Here is a 13,378-nt window from a genome sequence, read left to right on the forward strand (position 1 = left end):
ATTTCATAAAGAACTGATACATTTTGATATATTCCGCTTATTACGAGGTCATATATACCAACACTCCCCAGGCTTATTCTTGTCCAATTACGGTTTTAAACCAATCTTGTGCATCCAATAGGTGTGTTTGTGTCATTGGATGAACATTTAGCTCATTTTCGTCCTCTCGAGGCTTATTCTAGTCCAATTAGGTATTTTAACCAATCTTGTGAATCCAATAAGTGTGTTTGTGTCATTGGATGAACATTTAGGTCATTTTCGTCCTGCATAGGCTTATTCTTGTCCAATTAGGGTTTTTAAACAATCTTGTGCATCCAATAGGTGTTTTGTGTCATTGGATGAACATTTAGGTCATTTTCGTCCTGCATAGGCTTATTCTTGTCCAATTAGGGTTTTTAAACAATCTTGTGCATCCAATAGGTGTTTTGTGTCATTGGATGAACATTTAGGTCATTTTCGTCCTGCATAGGCTTATTCTTGTCCAATTAGGGTTTTTAAACAATCTTGTGCATCCAATAGGTGTTTTGTGTCATTGGATGAACATTTAGGTCATTTTCGTCCTCCATAGGCTTAGTCTTGTCCAACTAGGGTTTTTAAACAATTTTGTACATCAAATAGGTTTATTTGTGTCATCGGATGAACATTTAGGTCCTTTACGTCCTCCCTAGGTTTATTCTAGTCAAATTAAGGTTTGTAACCAATCTTGTGCATCCAATAGGTGCGTCTGTGTCATTGGATTCACATTTAGGTCATTTTCGTCCTCCTTAGGCTTATTCTTGTCCAATTAGGGTTTTTAACCAATCTTGTAGATCCAATAGGTGTTTTGTGTCATTGGATGAACATATAGGTCATTTTCTTACTCCCTAGGCTTATTCTTCTCCAGTTAGGGTTTTTAAAAAATCTTGTGCATCCAATACGTGCGTTTGTGTCATTCGATGAACATTTAGGTCAATTTCGTCCATCCTAGGTTTATTCTAGTCAAATTAGGTTTTTAACGAATCTTGTGCATCCAATAGGTGTTTTGTGTCACTGGATTCACATTTAGGTAATTTTCGTCCTCCCTAGGCTTATTCGTGTCCAATTAGGGTTTTTAACAAATCTTGGGCATCCAATAGGCGTGTTTGTGTCGTTCGAGGAACATTTTAGTCATTTTTGTCCTCCTTAGGATTATTTTTGTCCAATTAGGGTTTTTAATCACTCTTGTGCATCCCATAAGTTCATTTGTAACATTCGATGAACATTTAGGTCATTTACTTCCTCCCTAAGCTTATTCTTGTCCAATTACGGTTTTAAACCAATCTTGTGCATCCAATAGCTGTGTTTGTGTCATTGGATGAACATTTAGCTCATTTTCGTCCTCCCTAGGCTTATTCTAGTCCAATTTGGGTTTTTAACCAATCTTGTTCATCCAATAAGTGTGTTTGTGTAATTGGATGAACATTTTGGTCATTTTCGTCCTCCACGCGCTTATTCTTGTCCAATTAGGGTTTTTAAACAATCTTGTGCATCCAATAAGTGTTTTGTGTTGGTATCTTGACCTCGAAATAACAGAAAATATATCAGTTTTCGTTACAAAATTAATCAGTATCAAGTGCACAGCGGAATTTAAATTTTGAGGCATGCAAAGTTAGCAATATAGAAAATTAAAGAGAGAGAGTTAGAGAAGAAAACACAGTGATTTATCCTGGTTCGGTTGTCAACAACAACCTACGTCCAGTCCTGAAAATCCAATCGGATTTTAGATTTTCTTCTCCTTCAATAGAAAGAATCAATTACAGATTGTCCAGTTTCCTCCCTGAAACCTATCTATCTTAATGATCTCTTTCCTATTGAATACCCTCTGATCCTTGTAGATACTCGTCAACCTATCACAGAATCACAGTGCGACTCTTTCTTGTTGAACACTCTTCACCCAAGAAAGTAGCCACCAGTTTCTAGCTGGCTTTCTATCAACCCTTTGATCCTTGTAGACAATCGGCAGCCTAGCACAAAATCAAAGTACGACTCTTTCTTGTTGAGACCTCTCACCCAAGAAAGTAGCCACCAGTTTCTAGCTGGATTTCTAGCGTTCGTTTTGGTTCAAAGATTTATTACAGAAAGAATAAAAAAAGTAAAACAAAAGGGTCTTCAATCTTTATGAATGTTGCTCCTCACGAATCTGGATATTCATGGATTGTAAAAGGTGCTAAATCGATTTGCCAATCGATTATCGCGATCTTGGTTTTCTTTAATCTTGAAACTATACAAGCTAATCGATTTACCAATCGATTCTTTAAAACAACACTTTTCAGCAGAACATGTCCAGACCTGTTGGAATCGATTGCCTAATCGATTTCTGGAAAACTGTTTCAATAAGAGTAAGTTCAATCGATTACTCAATCGCTGTTCCAAATCTCAGAGTTCACTGTGTTTTCAAAAAGTTTATTTCAATCGCTTTGCCAATCGATTGTTTTCAAAACAGTGGCTCAGATTTTTTTGATGTCAATCGATTTGCCAATCGATTTAATAGCATGTTCCTGAAAAGTTTTTACCTGGTGTTTAGTTCAATCGATTTCCCAATCGATTGCAACCAAACTTTATCAAAAAGAAAGTGTTAACAATAGATTGTCCAATCGATTGTATTTGTCACAGGTGAGGTCATTTTTCAAATGATACTTTGTCAATCGATTTGCCAATCGATTCCCTCAGCACTGGAGTGCCACTGTGACTCATCCAATCGATTTACCAATCGATGTGTTACCATCAGGTTTGATTTGTGAAATGTTCAATCGATTTACCAATCGATTACTCTCCAAATCAGAGGCTACTGACTTGTGCAGTTTTCATTTTTAATTGAGCTAATCGATTGCCTAATCGATTGCACATTCACAAACACTTAAGATTTCCTTACACCCTTGTTATGAAATTTCCCAATCGATTTACATAGTCAGAATTCAACTTTTGTTGATTTCTTGTGTTCCAAGCAATTTGATACAAGTGTGTGTGATTGAATTGGTGTTCCTGAAATTTTGCTCAATTGAAATATTAGATTTATCATATTAAGTATGAACATTGTTGAATTGTGAATTATGTCAAAATTAGGAATCAAAGGATCAAAATCCAACATTTTGTGTCATTGGATAAACATTTAGGTTATTTTCGTCCTCCATAGGCTGATTCTTGTCCAATTAGTGTTTTTAAACAATTTTGTGCATCAAATAGGTGAGTTTGTGTTATTGGATGAACATTTAGGTCATTTTCATCCTCCCTAGGTTTGTTTTAGTCAAATTAGGGTTTTTAACAAATGTTTTGCATCCAATAGGTGCGTATGTGTCATTGGATTCACATTTAGGTCATTTTCGTCCTCCCTAGGTTTGTTTTAGTCAAATTAGGGTTTTTAACAAATGTTTTGCATCCAATAGGTGCGTATGTGTCATTGGATTCACATTTAGGTCATTTTCGTCCTCCTTAGGCTTATTCTTGTCCACTGAGGGTTCTTAACCAATCTTATGCATCTAATAAGCACATTTGTGTCATTGGATGAATATTTAAGTCATTGTCGTCCTCCCTAGGCTTATCCTTGTCCTATTAGGGTTTTTAACCAATCTTGTGCATCTAATAAGAACATTTGTTCCAATGGATGAACATTTAGGTCATTTCCTTACTCCCTATGCTTTTGCTTGTCCAGTTAGGGTTTTTAAACAATCTTGTGCATCCAATAGGTATGTTTGTGTCGTTGGATGAACATTTAGGTCAATTTCGTCCATCCTAGGCTTATTCTTTTCCAATTAGGGTTTTTAACAAATCTTGTGCATCCAATAGGTGTTTTGTGTCATTGGATGAACATTTAGGTCATTTTCAACCTCCCTAGGCTAATTCTAGTACAATTAGAGTTTTTAACCAATCTTGTGCATCCAATAAGTGTGTTTGTGTCATTGGATGAACATTTAGGTTATTTTCGTCCTCCATAGGCTTATTCTTGTCCAGTTAGGGTTTTTAAACAATTTTGTGCATCCAATAGGTGTGTTTGTGTCATTGGATGAACATTTAGGTCATTTTCCTCGTCCTTAGGTTTATTCTAGTCAAATTAGGGTTTTTAACCAATCTTTGGCATCCAATAGGAGTGTTTCTGTCATTGGATTCACATTTAGGTCATTTTCATCCTCCCTAGGCATATTCTTGTCCAATTTGGTTTTATAACAAATTTGTGCATCCAATAAGTACATTTGTGTCATTTGATGAACATTTAGGTCATTTTCGTCCTCATTAGGCTTATTCTTGTCCAATTAGGGTTTTTAACCAATCTTGTGCATCCAATAGGTCTTTTGTGTCATTGGATGAACATTTACGTCATTTTCGTCCTCCATAGGCTTATTCTTGTCCAATTAGGGTTTTTAACCAATCTTGTGCATCCAATAGGTCTTTTGTGTCATTGGATGAACATTTACGTCATTTTCGTCCTCCATAGGCTTATTCTTGTCCAATTAGGGTTTTTAACCAATCTTGTGCATCCAATAGGTCTTTTGTGTCATTGGATGAACATTTACGTCATTTTCGTCCTCCATAGGCTTATTCTTGTCCAATTAGGGTTTATAAACAATTTTCTGCATCCAATAGGTGTATTTGTGTCATTGGATGAACATTTAGGTCATTTTCGTCCTCCCTAGGTTTATTCTATTCCAATTAGGGTTTTTAACCAATCTTGTGCATCCAATGAGTTCATTTGTGTCATTGGATGAACATTTAGGTCATTTTCGTCCTCCCTAGGTTTATTCTATTCCAATTAGGGTTTTTAACCAATCTTGTGCATCCAATGAGTTCATTTGTGTCATTGGATGAACATTTAGGTCATTTTCGTCCTCCCTAGGTTTATTCTATTCCAATTAGGGTTTTTAACCAATCTTGTGCATCCAATCAGTTCATTTGTGTCATTGGATGAACATTTAGGTCATTTTCGTCCTCCCTAGGTTTATTCTATTCCAATTAGGGTTTTTAACCAATCTTGTGCATCCAATAGGTGTGTATGTGTCATTGGATTCACATTTAGGTCAGTTTTTGTTAGACATAAGCCCTCTTGATCATGATTTTGACATAATTAACAAACATACAATGCACATGTATCATTTGATAAATCTAATAGGTTGAACTGAGTAACATTTCAGGAACAAACAAGCAAACACTATACACTTGGAACAAAAGCTTGGAACTCAAGGAATCAACCAAAATTGGAGGATGTGCTTGAGAAAGATGCAAATATGTATAGTGTGATTAGTGATTATAGTAGTTATTTAGTAGACTCGTCACTATGGTTTCATACTTAAGTATTTGCCAAAGTAAAAATGAAATCATAAAATAAGAAAGTAAATCAATCAACTGATAAGTCAATTGATGAATCAATTGGGCAATCGATTGTCTGACTCAGAACAAAAGTTTTTACTAAGTAAATCGATTGGGAAATCGATTACTTAAAAGCTTTTAGTGAAATCTGAGTTCTGGGTTTAATCCAATCAATTGGACAATCGATTGGGACACCAATTGAGCAATCGATTTTGTGATTCACAGAACCAACCACTTACTGAATCAATCGATTGGAAAATCGATTGTGAAAATGATTTTCATCAGGAATGAGTTCTGTGATCAACCAAATCGATTGGACAATCAATTGAATTAAGTTTCTTAAACTGCAAGTTTTGTGGCAATCGATTAGGTAATCGATTGAAGTTAATCATTTATCAGAAACATGTTGCATAATCGATTGGCACATCGATTTCAACCAAAATAGCTGAGCTACTGTAACAAGCCAAATCGATTGGCAAATCGATTGGATTAAAACAGTGGAGTCACTGTGATCAGTCAAGTCGATTGGCATATCGATTGGATTAGAACAGTGGAGTCACTGCGATCAGCCAAATCGATTTACAAATCGATTGAACTAAATGTTTGAGTTACAAGTTCATTGCCAAATCGATTATGACTAAGAATATGCGTCAGCCGAGCAATCGATTGTTTTGATCTCGTTGTTTGAACAAATCACCTATAATCGATTACTCAATCAATTCTGATATACTCTTAGTATCAGTTTCTGATTTATGCATTAAAAGAATCGATTGGCAAATCGATTCATACTTATATTTTCAAGATTCAAGAAAAACAAGATACGCGATAATTGATTGGGCAATCGATTAAGCTGGTTTGAAACTTTTATAAAATCGATTGAGAAATCGATTGTCCTGATGTGTTTCTGAATATATATAAGTTGATTCAATCACTGTTTAAAACAACTGTTACACATTTTTGGACAAACTATACTCTACACTTGAAACAATTATTCATTACACGTTTTCACAATAGAGAAACCAGGAAAAACACTTTGAAAGAAATAATTGTTACCACACACAAAATACTAATTTGGCAAATCCTTTTTGTGTGAAATTCATATTGTGATTGAGTCATCATCATTTGTCCACTTTTATCTTTTCTGTAAAAACAATCTGTAAAGAAAGTTCTTGAAATCCAGTAGTGTAAACTGGTGACTATCTTTGTTGGTGCGTGTGTTCATCAAGAAAAAGTCTCATCTTGATCTCGTGAGAGTTTGGCGAGTAACTCTAGAGATAAGGTGGCATTGTAATAGAAGCGAGTGAGTTGGATAGATAGGCCATGTGTGAGCTGGACAATCTGTAAAACGTACTCAAGTCGATTCTATTGGAAAGGCTGAAATCTGGTTTAGATTTCAGGACTGGATGTAGGCTATCAAATTGATAGCTGAACCAGTATAAATCCTGGTGCATGATTTTCTTATCCTTTCTCTTTATTTTGATATTGCTTAAATGATTATTCTTGAATGTTTGTATTGAAGAATTTTTGTCTTGATTAATCTTTTGAATAAGCACTGTATCTGTACTCTTACATTGATAATTCATGCAATTGTGAATTGTAAGACCCATAATTTTAAAGTATACTTATGTATTTAATTGTACTTTGGTATTGAACTCGGATGCTTTTTAGCCAAAGTTATTAATATTTTGTAGTTTATATGACCAAAAAGATATGTTGATGCCCGATTAGAATTACTCGTCAATGAATAAATTAAATTAACTGCGGTGAATATTTTACGAAGAATTTAATGCGTTATGGGTGAAATAGTAATTTAACAAATATCTAGACATTTTGAGATATTTGTTAAAAGTAATTAAAATATATATAAATATCTATATGTATATATTTTTTTGGGGATAAAAAAAAAGGATATAAAAAGGAAAGAAGGAAAAAGGAAGAAAAGAAAAACAAAGGAAAGAAAGAGAAAGGAAAGAAAACAAGAAACTTCTTCCTCTCCCTCCCTGCGCTCGCGTGAAAACCCCCATTTTCATCCTTCCTCCATTTTCATTTTTCTTTGCTTCCTTTAAGTTCGAGAAGTGAAACCCAAGGCTAGTGGGTGAGAAAGATCAAGTTCCCAACTCCTTCCTCCTTCTCGGATTCGAAAACGGAGTTAGGGATTTCAAAACCGTCAAACACAAACCTCCCCGTTTCATCTAGATCTAAGCTTCGTTTCGCGAAGAGTTAGGGAACCAACTTTGGAGGTGACGTTGCGAGCGGAGATTTTACCGGATTTACTCGCGGTACCGTAATCGAACGTGAAGGTAAGGGCTCCTTCCAAACTTCTAGTTTGTATTTAGGGACTTAACTGTGGTTGTGTGGAAAGGAATTTGTTAGGGTTGAAGTGTTGATTTGGGAGAAAATGAATCTAAGGCTTTATGGGAAAATCTTAGAGTTAGGTTTTGGTTATATTGATGAATGTTTCGTGGAAAATGAATTTAAACTCATTTATGTATGATTTTGAGTAAATGAAACATGTTGTGTTTGAGTGGTGGATTGTGTTGATTTGTGTTCGTCGTATTTGACGTGTTCTTAATTAATACTTATGAAATTTGATATGTGTATGGTTGGATTTTGTGGAGAAATGAATTGATGTGTTTTGGTGTGAATTGTGGATTGTATATGTGAATATGTTTGAGTATGTTCTGTGTGGAATTTGAAAACCATTAGAGTTAAACGAGTGTTAAGAATGAGGAATCTCTTAATGTCTACGTTTACTTAATTTTGTCGTGAAAACCATTAGAGTTAAACGAGTATTAAGAATGGGAAATCTCTTATTGTCTACGTTTACTTAATGTTGTCGTGAAAACCATTAGAGATAAACGAGTATTAAAAATGGAGAATCTTTTAATATCTCGTTTTACTTAATGTTTGTAGTGGAAATCGTTAGAGTTAAATGAGTATTAAGAATGGGGAATCTCTTAATATCTTTGTTTACTTAATGATTGTCGTTCAAATTGTAAGAGTTAAATGGGTATTAAAAACGGGGAATCTTTCTTGCTTGGAAACAGCCTCAGACTGTCACTAACATACGAAGTTTCGTAGGATTGGCAGGGTACTACAGGAGGTTTATTGAAGGTTTTGCTAAGATTGTGACTCCACTGACACAAATTACCAGAAAAGATCAACCGTTCGCATGGACGGAGAAGTGTGAGGAAAATTTTCAGTTACTAAAGAGAAAATTGACGACCTCACCAGTATTGGTGCTACCGCAATCAGATGAACCCTATGAAGTTTATTGTGATGCATCTCACCAAGGGTTGGGATGTGTTCTGATGCAACACAAGAAAGGTGTCGCTTATGCCTCAAGACAATTGAAGATTCATGAGAGAAACTATCCTACTCAGGATTTGGAGCTTGCCGCGGTTGTTTTTGCATTGAAGATCTGGAGGCACTGTTTATATGGGTGCACGTTCACCGTATTCAGTGACCATAAAAGTTTGAAATATTTGTTTGATCAGAAGGAGTTGAACATGCGCCAGAGACGATGGATGGAGACTCTCAAGGATTTTGATTTTACACTGCAATACCACTCTGGGAAGGCCAATGTAGTGGCTGATGCGTTGAGTAGAAGAAGGGTATCGGTGTTGGCTTATGCCTCGAGACAATTGAAGGTTCATGAGAGGAACTATCCTACTCATGATTTGGAGCTTGCCGCGGTTGTTTTTGCATTAAAGATCTGGAGGCATTATTTATATGGGTGCACGTTCACCGTGTTTAGTGACCATAAAAGCTTGAAATATTTGTTTGATCAGAAGGAGTTGAACATGCGCCAGAGACGATGGATGGAGACTCTCAAGGATTTTGATTTCACACTGCAGTACCACCCTGGGAAGGCCAATGTAGTGGCTGATGCGTTGAGCAGAAGAAGTGTATCGGTGTCTTCAACAATTATGGCTAGACAACAAGAGTTGTGGGAAGCTTTTAGAGACCTACACTTGAACGTAGAGGTGGCACCGAGAATTTTGAAATTCGGAATGATTAAGATTTCGAGTGGACTACTTGAAGACATTGTAAACTCTCAAGATGACGCCTTAATTCAAGAAAAGAGGAACCTAATAGTGCAAGGGAAGACAACTGAGTTCAAGATCGGATCAGATAATATTTTGCGATGTAATGGTAGGATTTGTGTACCAGGAATTAAAGATATGAGGAACCAAATCGATTGGACAATCAATTGAATTAAGTTTCTTAAACTACAAGTTTTGTGGCAATCGATTAGGTAATCGATTGAAGTTAATCATTTATCAAAAACATGTTGCATAATCGATTGGCACATCGATTTCAACCAAAATAGCTGAGCTACTGTAACAAGCCAAATCGATTGGCAAATCGATTGGATTAAAACAGTGGAGTCACTGTGATCAGTCAAGTCGATTGGCATATCGATTGGATTAGAACAATGGAGTCACTGCGATCAGCCAAATCGATTTACAAATTGATAGAACTAAATGTTTGAGTTACAGGCTCATTGCCAAATCGATTATGACTAAGAATATGCGTCGACTGAGCAATCGATAGTTTTGATCTCGTTGTTTGAACAAAACACCTATAATCGATTACTCAATCAATTCTGATATACTCTTAGTATCAGTTTCTAATTTATGTATTAAAAGAATCAATTGGAAAATCGATTCATGCTTATATTTCAAGATTCAAGAAAAACAAGATACGCGATAATCGATTGGGCAATCGATTAAGCTGGTTTTAAACTTTTATAAAATCGATTGAGAAATTGATTGTCCTGAAGTTTTTCTGAATATATATAAGGTGATTCAATCACTTTTTAAAACAACTGTTACACATTTTTGGACAAACAATAAATGTGTTTGTGTCATTGGATGAACATTTAGGTCATTTTCGTCCTCCATAGGCTTATTCTTGTCCAATTAGGGTTTTTAAACAATTTTGTGCATCAACTAGGTGTGTTTGTGTCATCGGATGAACATTTAGGTCATTTACGTCCTCCCTAGGTTTATTCTGGTCAAATTAGGGTTTTTAACCAATCTTGTGCTTCCAATAGATGCGTATGTGTCATTGGATTCACATTTAGGTCATTTCCGTCCTCCTTAGGCTTATTCTGGTCCAATTAGGGTTTTTCACCAATCTTGTGGATCCAATAGGTGTGTTTGTGTCATTGAATGAACATTTAGGTCATTTTCGTCCTCCCTAGGTTTATTATAGTCCAATCAGGGTTTTTAACCAATCTTGTGCATCCAATAGGATTCACATTTAGGTCATTTTCATCCTCCCAAAGCTTATTCTTGTCCAATTAGGGTTTTTAACCAATCTTGTGCATCTAATAAGTACATTTGTGTCATTGGTTGAACATTTAGGTCATTTTCGTCATCCCTAGGCTTATTCTTGTCCAATTAGGGTTTTTAACCAATCTTGTGCATCTAATAAGTAAATTTGTTTGATTGGATGAACATTTAGGTCAATTTCGTCTATCCGAGGTTTATTCTAGTCAAATTAGGTTTTTAACCAATCTTGTGCATCCAATAGGTGTTTTGTGTCATTGGATGAACATTTAGGTCATTATCGTCCTCCCTAGGCTTATCCTTGTCCAATTAGGGTTTTTAACCAATCTTGTGCATCTAATAAGTACATTTGTGTCATTGGTTGAACATTTAGGTCATTTTCGTCATCCCTAGGCTTATTCTTGTCCAATTAGGGTTTTTAACCAATCTTGTGCATCTAATAAGTACATTTGTGTCATTGGTTGAACATTTAGGTCATTTTCGTCATCCCTAGGCTTATTCTTGTCCAATTAGGGTTTTTAACCAATCTTGTGCATCTAATAAGTACATTTGTGTCATTGGTTGAACATTTAGGTCATTTTCGTCATCCCTAGGCTTATTCTTGTCCAATTAGGGTTTTTAAACAATTTTGTGCATCAACTAGGTGTGTTTGTGTCATCCGATGAACATTTAGGTCATTTACGTCCTCCCTAGGTTTATTATAGTCAAATTAGGGTTTTTAACCAATCTTGTGCATCCAATAGGTGCGTATGTGTCATTGGATTCACATTTAGGTCATTTTCGTCCTCCCAAAGTTTATTCTTGTCCAATTAGGGTTTTTAACCAATCTTGTGCATCTAATAAGTACATTTGTGTCATTGGTTGAACATTTAGGTCATTTTCGTCATCCCTAGGCTTATTCTTGTCCAATTAGGGTTTTTAACCAAACTTGTGCATCTAATAAGTAAATTTGTTTCATTAAATGAACATTTAGGTCAATTTCGTCCATCCTAGGTTTATTCTAGTCAAATTAGGTTTTTAACCTATCTTGTGCATCCAATCGGTGTTTTGTGTCATTGGATGAACATTTAGGTCATTATCGTCCTCCCTAGGCTTATCCTTGTCCAATTAGGGTTTTTAACCAATCTTGTGCATCTAATAAGAACATTTGTACCAACGGATGAACATTTAGGTCATTTCCTTACTCCCTAGGCTTATTCTTGTCCAGTTAGGGTTTTTAAACAATCTTGTGCATCCAAATAGGTGTTTTTGTGTCATTGGATGGACATCTAAGTCATCTTCGTCCTCCCTAGGTTTATTCTTGTCAAATTAGGGTTTTTAAGCAATCTTGTGCATTCTATAAGTACATTTGTGTCATTGGATGAACATTTAGGTCATTTTCGTCCTCCCTAGGCTTATTCTTGCCCAATTACGGTTTTTAACCAATCTTGTGCATCCAATAGGTGTTGGTGTCATTGGATGATCATTTAGGTCATTTTAGTCCTCCATAGGCTTATTCTAGTCCAATTAGGGTTTTTAACCAATCTCGTGCATCCAATAAGTTCATTTGTGTCATTCGATGAACATCTAGGTGATTTACGTCCTCCCTAGGTGTATTCTTGTCCAATTACGATTTTAAACCAATCTTGTGCATCAAATAGGTGTGTTAGTGTCATTGGATGAACATTTAGCTCATTTTCGTCCTCCCTAGCTTATTCTAAGTCCAATTAGGATTTTTAACCAATCTTGTGCATCCAATAAGTGTGTTTGTGTCATTGGATGAACATTTAGGTCATTTTCGTCCTCCATGGGCTTATTCTTGTCCAATTAGGGTTTTTAAACAATCTTGTGCTTCCAATAGGTGTTTTGGGTAATTGGATGAACATTTAGGTCATTTTCGGTTTTTAAATAATTTTGTGCATCAACTAGGTGTGTTTGGGTCATCGGATGAACATTTAGGTCATTTACGTCCTCCCTAGGTTTATTCTAGTCAAATTTGGGTTTTTAACCAATCTTGTGCATCTAATAAGTACATTTGTGTCATTGGATGAACATTTAGGTCATTTTCGACTTCCCTAGGCTTATTCTTGCCCAATTAGGGTTTTTAACCAATCTTGTGCATCCAATAGGTGTTTTGTGTCATTGGATGCTCATTTAGGTCATTTTCGTCCTCCAAAGGCTTATTCTAGTCCAATTAGGGTTAATAAACAATTTTGTGCATCCAATAGGTGTGTTTGTATCATTGGATGCTCATCTAGGTCATTTTCGTCCTCCCTAGGTTTATTCTAGTCAAATTAGGGTTTTTAAGCAATCTTGTGCATACTATAAGTACATTTGTGTCATTGGATGAACATTTAGGTCATTTTCGTCCTCCCTAGACTTATTCTTGTCTAATTAGGGTTTTTAACCAATCTTGTGCATCCAATAGGTGTTTGTGTCATTGGATGATCATTTAGGTGATTTTCGTCCTCCATAGGCTTATTCTAGTCCAATTAGGGTTAATAAACAATTTTGTGCATCCAATAGGTGTGTTAATATCATTGGATGAACATTTAGGTCATTTTCGTCCTCCCTAGACTTATTCTTGTCTAATTAGGGTTTTTAACCAATCTTGTGCATCCAATAGGTGTTTGTGTCATTGGATGATCATTTAGGTGATTTTCGTCCTCCATAGGCTTATTCTAGTCCAATTAGGGTTAATAAACAATTTTGTGCATCCAATAGGTGTGTTAATATCATTGGATGAACATTTAGGTCATTTTCGTCCTCCCTAGACTTATTCTTGT

The sequence above is a fragment of the Cicer arietinum genome, chromosome 1, assembly GCF_000331145.2.
Source record: "Cicer arietinum cultivar CDC Frontier isolate Library 1 chromosome 1, Cicar.CDCFrontier_v2.0, whole genome shotgun sequence".
In the NCBI taxonomy this organism is placed as follows: domain Eukaryota; kingdom Viridiplantae; phylum Streptophyta; class Magnoliopsida; order Fabales; family Fabaceae; genus Cicer; species Cicer arietinum.